Source organism: Zootoca vivipara, chromosome 3 (assembly GCF_963506605.1).
Source record: "Zootoca vivipara chromosome 3, rZooViv1.1, whole genome shotgun sequence".
Classification (NCBI taxonomy): domain Eukaryota; kingdom Metazoa; phylum Chordata; class Lepidosauria; order Squamata; family Lacertidae; genus Zootoca; species Zootoca vivipara.
The window spans coordinates 98,567,739-98,577,320 of NC_083278.1; positions in this window are offsets into that span (position 1 = coordinate 98,567,739).

Sequence of the window (9,582 nt, forward strand, 5' to 3'; positions counted from 1 at the left end):
GCCAACATCCACAAATTTGCCCTCTGCACACACTGAAGCAGGCAGGGGAATGTGGAAGTGAAGGCAAAGAGGAACACCTAGAAATATGCAAGATAAAATGTGCAGGGGGAGAAAAGAGAAACCCTGCACCTCCAAAGCATTTCCCCTTCAGCCTACTGACAGCTCGCTTTGTCCATCACCTTCCTTGACACCAGCTCATGTTTTTCACACAGCCTGTCAACTGGAAGAATGCCATCTTCTCTATGTGCTGCCAAAGGCTTCCGAACAACCGGCTATCTTGACTATTAACCAGCAAATTGCCGAACGTAAGAAGAGTCCTGCAGGGTCAAGCCACAGGCCTATCTCACCCAGCAATGGCCAACCGGAGGAGTGCCGGAAGCCCAGGAGCGCAGTAGCAGCATCACAATGTTCTAATGCAAGGGTAGCCAACATGGTGCTCTCCAAACGTTGTAAACTTCAACTCCCATAATCCTTGACCATTGGCCATACTGACTGAGGACAATGTCAGTTGTAGTCCAAAACTCATGGGGAACATCACGTTCACTGTCATTGTTATAATGTGCTATCGGCTGACAGAGCAGGAGAAATCAAGGTTAGCACATCTCCCTGCAGAAGCTGGAGTACAACTGTTCATTCATTCATCCATATAATTTATATTCTGCCTATGAAATGGGTAGTGAAAATCATGCACATTGGTTGGATTTTGCTGCCTCCATTCTCCCGCCTCTTGACACTTGTAACCATTATAAATATTTCCAGGAAGAGGCAGGAGCTTGCTGTCTACCCCCATGACCATCAGCTGGAATCTACTCCTTGGTTTGTGAGCAAGAAAGCAAATTCACACTCTGTTCTCCCAGCAGCTGAACATTTACATGTGAAGCACTGAGGAACCAGAGCTGGCAGGAAATAATACGGTTTCCCTTTGTTCATGGGTGTTTACTCCAAGCTGCTGTATTTCAGACAGAAATGGCATAAGGAGACACAATGTGGTGTAGTGCTTAGAGCATGGGTAGGCAAACTAAGGCCTGGGGGCTGAATCCGGCCCAGTCGTCTTCTAAATCCAGTCCGCAGACGGTCCGGGAATCAATGTGTTTTTACATGAGTAGAATGTGTCCTTTTATTTAAATGCATCTATGAGTTATTTATGGGGCCTGCCTGGTGTTTTTACATGAGTAGAATGTGTGCTTTTATTTAAAATGCATCTCTGGGTTATTTGTGGGGCATAGGAATTCGTTCACCCCCTCCCAAATATAGTCCGGTCCCCCACAAGCTCTGAAGGACAGTGTACCGGCCCCCTGCTGAAAAAGTTTGCCGACCCCTGGCTTAGAGCATTGGACTGTTGTTGTTTAGTCGTTTGGTCGTGTCCGACTCTTCGTGACCCCATGGACCAGAGCATACCAGGCACTCCTGTCTTCCACTGCCTCCCACAGTTGGTAGCTTCGAGCATTGGACTAGGACCAAGGAAAGGCAGGTTCAAACCCCCGCTCTGCCATGAAACTCAGTTTGGTTGACTTTGGGCTTATCAACCTAGCCTACCTTACAGGCTTGTTATGGGGATAAAATGCAGGGGAGGGAACTATATACACTGTCTTGAGTTCCTTGGGGAAAATATGGGATATAAGTATAGCAAATAAATAAATGAATTTGCATGAAGTGAGGCCACCTTCTGGGGCCGCCTGTTTCCTGGCCAAACACTGCTTATTGTTAGGAAGATTCTGCTGATGCTTAGCTGAAATCAGTTTCCTTGACATCTCCACCCATTAGTCGTGCCCTCTGGATCAACAGAGAATAGCATCTGCTCCATCTTCTGTGTCACAGCCCTTCAGATGTTTGAAGAAAGTTATCAGACTTATTGCTTTCAATGTCTGCTTTTAGAGTTACACAAATTCCTTAGCAAGGATTTATTATTCTTCAGACGCAGTTGGAGACTCTTATATGAAGTAATAGTGGTGGTTCCATCTTGAAGGCCCATAGGTATGATTAGCTGTTTTATAGCTAATCTATTCGTGGATTGCAGATCCAGATCTGCCCATTTGAACACTCTTTAATAGAACACTCTACCGACATATCTGTTGCTATAGCCCATGCAAAGGGAAATGAATTGTATGCATTTCTCATTTCCTGAGGGGCAATGAGGGGAAATGAAGGTCATAGGTGTCCTCTGCAAGCCTTTGTAGAGGATTTAGTAGAGTGTGAAAAGAGGAAAAGGAAGAAAGGGGTTAAAGAGTCATTGGCCTTGTCCATGGCTGCTGTTTTCATGGTGATGTAACTGACTTCCTCGATTGTCCTCTGGGTTTTTCCTGTACATTTTCAGCACAAATCATGCTTATGACAGTAGTATTTAATCTGTCAGAGATGAATTCTGCTTCAGCCTCTCTGGCGAGCTTTTCTATCTCAACAAGTTCAAGCTTGATCATTTGCCATTGAGATCTTTCCTTGATTCACATGGGGTGTGTTGCTGGGATCAGCCATGCCAAGGTGAGAGTCATATGTAAACAAATGAAACCTTCGTGTTTACATTTTGATCAAGGGACTCTATGGCTTAGCTGGAGCTGTGTCAGCAGTTGCCATGCGAGCTCTGTTGTGTTTGAAGAGGTCTTAGCAAAATTCTGAAAAGGGGTGTGGAACATTGACTTTAAAGTGCCATTGCGCCCTTCCCAAACCTTGAGGCACTGGGAACTCCGGGCTGTTTCCTAGCTGCGAGACAGCTTCAAGGACTATTCCACTCCCTTGAATTTGTGAGAACTTTTGCTGCCAACAATGTGCTGTGTTTATTGCTAGAAGTAGGGCAACACTGTTGGGATCACAGCCAGCCTTCTTGGCTACAAGCAGGGGTGGGGTAGCCTATGGCCCTCTGGGTGTTGCTGGACTACAACCACCATAATTCCTGACCTTTGGTCATGTTGGTTGGGGAGTTGGAGTCCAGCAATAGCTGGAGGGCCTGACAGCTCATCCTGGTCTACAGTTTCAGGATGAATTACTGGTGCAGAATTCAATTCAATAGGACAAGTTGGTTTAAGCATATCACACTGATCCTGGCCAGGCTGCATTGGCTGCCAATTAGCTTCCAGGCCCAATTCAAAGTGCTGGTTTTGACCTTAAAAGCATTAAATGGCTCAGGACCACAATACCTCAAAGACCACCTCTCTCCATAGGAAGAGACCCTGAGTTCATCCTCTGAGGCCCTTCTTTGTGTGTCTCCTCCACAAGAGTTCACAATGTGGAAACTCGAGAACGGGCCTTTTCATCAGTGGCTCCCCATTTGTTGAATGCTCTCCTCAAGGAACTTTGGCTGGTGACTTCAGAATACACCTTTAGGAGCCAGGTGAAAACGTTCCTTTTTAACCAGGCGTTTGGCTGATTAACACCATATACGCCTTTTAAATGTGCTTGTGTGAGGGGGAATATGGGGGGTGCTATTGATTTGTTGTTGTTGTTGTTATCATGCATCTGGTATTTTTATATTGTACTTTTAGGTTGAGAACCGTCCTGAGATCTGCTGATGAAGGGCGGTATACAAATTTAATAAATGATAATAACAACCTAACAATAAGGCATAATGTCTCATTACACTTCCACTCACTAAGCTCCACACATTACTTCTGCTATTCCAGATGGGCCTCTGGCTGAAGGATGCACTGTGAATGTGGCTTTTCCTAATCTTGGGTTATGAGAAATTAAGGCCAACCTTGTAACTAACCCATACATAATGTAAGCCTGTATAATGGGGAGCTGCTCCCAGAGTTATGGAGCTCCAGAGTTATAGGGTGTTGTGGCACTTTTAAACTTTGGATTTCCCTCCCCATGTACATGAGACAGGCACCATCTTTGCTGTCTTTTGGGTACCTTAAAAAAACCGCCTTCTTTTAACATGCCTTTTAAGTAGAGATCTTCCCTAGTCTAACTCTGTATTGGAATTGTTTTTAAGATGCCTTCTTACTCGTTGTTTACCGCCCTGGACTCCTTTGGGAGGAGGGGCAGGGTAGAAATTTAATGAATGAATTAACAAATAAATAAATGCAGGCTGAGCTGGGTGGACATGCCAAGAGAAAGAGTGGAAAGGGTGGCAACATTTAGATACTGTCACAGGGAGGCAGATAGCGTTTCTAAGTCCAAGTAATGAATGAATAAATAAATAAATAAAGAACTTCTGGCCTAAATATAGACGTAAGGATCAGGTTCATGGGGCTCCAGATTTATAGTTTAACATCCGTTAATCAACAGAAAATATACACATACAACCTTGCATGTGGCACACAAGTAGAAGATACTAAATGTTCCAGAATCACATTCCTTAGTATGAATGCATTGCCTTGAGGATAATTGGATTAACTAATGAAACTGAATTAAGACTAAATACGGCGGCATTGTTTATTTACCTAGATGTTCTTTCTACTGAATATCTAAAAGCCTACTCATTGATTCTGGAGCCTCTAAAGCAAATGATCACAAATTACTTTTACAAATGGTTATTTCCTCCCTCTTCCCCACCCCACCTTTTTTTTTTTTTTTTTTTTTGCTTAATGACTCTGTTAAGCAACTGCTATATCCTCTGGAAATGAATCATTAGAGTGGTCCGGTAAGGACTGTGCCTGAACCAAGCCTAATGGGGGGTGGGTGGGTGGGGAAGCATTATTGCAAAGCAGAGGATATGAAGCATGTTGATCTTATGCCATATGCTGTAATGTGGGACCAGCAGCTCATCTCTTAGGTGCAATTAGCTGGTCCATCGAGCACCTAATCTGGCCCTTCAGAAGGTAAGGCATGACTTGCAAGCCAAGCTGCAGAAAGGGTCAGGCGAGTTTGAAAAGGAAGCTAAGGAACAAGCCCCTCGGGGCTACAAATTCTGGATCTGAGACACAGCCAGAGTCCATGAAATGTTGCACCAGGGAGCCCTGCAATGGAATTGAGGAGAATGAGTGACTGGTCTGAGAATGTTCCCACAGTCATCTCTGACAGCAACCCTCTATATAAAGGTTCAGCAATCCCTATAAAGGTTACAGCATTAGGGTCATAAAGAGAAAGAGGCAACATGCCAGAAGACTAACATGATGGTACCATTTTGTGTAAACCATTTAGAGATTTTTTTTTAAAAAAATGAGTGGCATATCTATTATTATTATTATTATTATTATTATTATTATTATTATTATTATACCCTTTATCCATGGATCTCAAGGAGGTTCGCAACATAAAAATACAACACAAAACCACTGAATACATGTTAAAAAAAGGAGCAACAACAACCTCAGGTGGGTCCCATTGCCGTTATAAGAGAACAAGGGTGTGGGAAAGTATAGAGAATGGAACTTCAGATTTGGGGGGGGGGGATGAGAAACTGAAATGAATACATTTGTCCACCCTTAATAGTGAATGAAGATTTCAGTAACTGCTTTTCAACTTAGCAATGACAACTCTCTTCCTCCGTTGATCCAGTGTGTTCATTAATAGAAATGAAAGTGTAGTTATTGGCCTCCCTTTACATCCATCCATGAGACTAGAACCTAGAAAGTCCCAGAGGCGTGCGGTCATTGGACTAAGAAGACTAGGCTAGTCCCCTAAATGTTCCCCTGGTGCCTCCTTCCCAAGCCCAGGAAGCTTTTGCCCAACTTAGGGAGGCTCCAATGGGTCCAAGATCCATCCTGCCATCTTTCCAAAGGCCATCCGGCTTTTGGAAGGAGGCATGAGGGCTCAAGAATCCTGTCAGAGCCCTGGTACCTCCTTCACAAAGCCCGGGAAGCTTCTGACCGGTTTAGGAAGGGAGGCACGGTGCTCATGTGCGCGACGTCAGGACATCACAATGCCACATGCATGACGTAGCCCCTTATCCCCCTCACAAGCTGGCGCCTCTGGCCCTATGAAAAATTTCACCACACGCCACTGGAAGGCTCCCCAGGAACGAACATAGCTTCAGACTGAAAAGGTTCCCACCCCACTGAAATAAACCAAGCTGGTCTCCATCACTGCAGCATAACTCTGGAACTTTTATTTCCCTTCATACCTTCTTTTTCTGTTCTTAGTCTTAGTCTTGCACCTCAAATGCTACATGTTATACAATGAAGTTAAAATGAAGAAATCTTGCGGCTCACAAGTTCACAAATGGAAGAATGATAATCTGAACAGAAAGATAATCACCTAAACTACTTCTCCCTCCTCCTCCTCCTCCTCCTCCTCCTCCTCCTCCTCCTCCTCCTCCTTGTTTTGTTTAAAGCAGACCTCTTAAACCAAGGGTGAGGAATCCATAGCCCACCACATGTTGCCGGACTCCATCTCTCATCACCATGGGACCTGACAATAGTTGCTGAATTGCAGCTCATTACCAAGCATAAAAGGGACCCAGGTGGCACTGTGGGTTAAACCACAGAGTCTAGAGCGTGCTGATCAGAAGGTCGGCGGTTCGAATCCCTGCAATGGGATGAGCTCCCGTTGTTCGGTCCCAGCTCCTGCCCACCTAGCAGTTCGAAAGCACCTCAAAGTGCAAGTAGATAAATAGGTACCGCTCCGGCGGGAAGGCAAACGGCATTTCCGTGCACTGCTCTGGTTCGCCAGAAGCAGCTTTGTCATGCTGGCCACATGATCTGGAAGCTGTCTGCGGACAAACGCCGGCTCCCTCGGCCTATAGAGCGAGATGAGTGCCGCAACCGCAGAGTCGGACACGACTGGACCTGATGGTCAGGGGCCCCTTTACCTTTACCTTTTTACCAAGCTTAAAACCATGGAGAGACCTGGTCTGAATAGGGACACTGGATTCTAATCTCATTATACATGATAAAGCTTTCTTTAGCACCTCAGCCCTTGCTTTTCCCTGCAAGACCAATTACAGTTGTTAAAACTTGTTAACAGTCATCTACAGGTTCACCACTCCTATCAGCCAATCACCCATTCCCACCACCCTTCTGAGTAATACCCCCACCCCCACCCTCTGACTATACATAAGGGTCTGGTGACTTCTGTTTCAGTGTATCTGAAGAAGTGTGCATGCACGCGAAAGCTCACACCTATGACAAACTTAGTTGGTCTCTAAGGCGCTACTGGAAGGAATTTTTTATTTTGTTTTCACCATCTCTCATGACTAGGATGATGGTCATTACAGTCAAATGACCACTGGTTCCTCAACGCTGACCTTAATCTTATCCCACTCACCGTCAGGACTGAGCTGTGGGCTGTAGTCTGAAGTGGACCAGGAACATGGGACATGACAAGAGTCAGGAGTGAAGAGCAAATCAAAAACTGATGACAAATTATGCATCATGATGAAGGAGAAAGCTAGAAGTCAGAACAAACAAGCAAATCAAGACAGGATGAATCAGGAGGTGGGATCAAAGAGTCAGGTAGACATAATGACTGAAAAATACCCAAGAATGTAGAGACAGAGTTCACAATGATCATATTGCTCAAGCAAGGCTCCACTGGAACAGAAAGTCCTCCCATGTTCCTGTTTTTGTTTAGTCGTTTAGTCGTGTCCGACTCTTCGTGACCCCATGGACCATAGCACGCCAGGCACTCCTGTCTTGCACTGCCTCCCGTAGTTTGGTCAAACTCATGTTCGTAGCTTCGAGAACACTGTCCAACCATCTTGTCCTCTGTCGTCCCCTTCTCCTAGTGCCCTCAATCTTTCCCAACATCAGGGTCTTTTCCAAGGATTCTTCTCTTCTCATGAGGTGGCCAAAGTATTGGAGCCTCAGCTTCACGATCTGTCCTTCCAGGGAGCACTCAGGGCTGATTTCCTTAAGAATTGATCGGTTTGATCTTCTAGCAGTCCATGGGACTCTCAAGAGTCTCCTCCAGCACCATAATTCAAAAGCATCAATTCTTCGGCGATCAGCCTTCTTTATGGTCCAGCTCTCACTTCCATACATCACTACTGGGAAAACCATAGCTTTAACTATACGGACCTTTGTCGGCAAGGTATTGTCTCTGCTTTTTAAGATGCTGTCTAGGTTTGTCATTGCTTTTCTCCCAAGAAGCAGGCGTCTTTTAATTTCGTGACTGCTGTCACCATCTGCAGTGATCAAGGAGCCCAAGAAAGTAAAATCTCTCACTGCCTCCATTTCTTCCCCTTCTATTTGCCAGGAGGTGATGGGACCAGTGGCCATGATCTTGGTTTTTTTGATGTTGAGCTTCAGACCATATTTTGCGCTCTCCTCTTTCACCCTCATTAAAAGGTTCTTTAATTCCTCCTCACTTTCTGCCATCAAGGTTGTGTCATCTGCATATCTGAGGTTGTTGATATTTCTTCCGGCAATCTTAATTCCTGCTTGGGATTCATCTAGTCCAGCCTTTCGCATGATGAATTCTGCATATAAGTTAAATAAGCAGGGAGACAATATACAACCTTGTCGTACTCCTTTCCCAATTTTGAACCAATCAGTTGTTCCATATCCAGTTCTAACTGTAGCTTCTTGTCCCACATAGAGATTTCTCAGGAGATAGATGAGGTGATCAGGCACTCCCATTTCTTTAAGAACTTGCCATAGTTTGCTGTGGTCGACACAGTCAAAGGCTTTTGCATAGTCAATGAAGCAGAAGTAGACCTTTTTCTGGAACTCTCTAGCTTTCTCCATAATCCAGCGCATGTTTGCTATTTGGTCTCTGGTTCCTCTGCCCTTTCGAAATCCAGCTTGCACTTCTGGGAGTTCTCGGTCCACATACTGCCTAAGCCTGCCTTGTAGAATTTTAAGCATAACCTTGCTAGCGTGTGAAATGAGCGCAATTGTGTGGTAGTTGGAGCATTCTTTGGCACTGCCCTTCTTTGGAATTGGGATGTAGACTGATCTTCTCCAATCCTCTGGCCATTGCTGAGTTTTCCAAACTTGCTGGCATATTGGGTGTAGCACCTTAACAGCGTCATCTTTTAAAATTTTAAATAGTTCAGCTGGAATATCATCACTTCCACTGGCTTTGTTATTAGCAGTGCTTTCTAAGGCCCATTTGACTTCACTCTGTAAGATGTCTGGCTCAAGGTCAGCAACCACACTACCTGGGGTGTACGAGACCTCCATATCTTTCTGGTATAATTCCTCTGTGTATTCTTGCCACCTCTTCTTGATGTCTTCTGCTTCTGTTAGGTCCTTACCACTTTTGTCCTTGATTATGGTAATCTTTGTACGAAATGTTCCTTTCATATCTCCAATTTTCTTGAACAGATCTCTGGTTTTCCCCATTCTATTGTTTTCCTCTATTTCTTTGCATTGCTCATTTAAGAAGACCCTCTTATCTCGCCTTGCTGTTTTTTGGAAATCTGCATTCAGTTTCCTGTATCTTTCCCTATCTCCCTTGCATTTTGCTTGCCTCCTCTCCTCCGCTATTCGTAAGGCCTCGTTGGACAGCCATTTTGCCTTCTTGCATTTCCTTTTCCTTGGGATGGTTTTTGTTGCTGCCTCCTGTATAATGTTACGAGCCTCCACCCATAGTTCTTCAGGCACTCTGTCCACCAAATCTAAATCCTTAAACCTGTTCCTCACTTCCACTGTGTATTCATAAGGGATTTGATTCAGATTGTATCTTACTGGCCCAGTGGTTTTTCCTACTTTCTTCAGTTTAAGCTGGAATTTTGCTATAAGAAGCTGATGATCTGAGTTA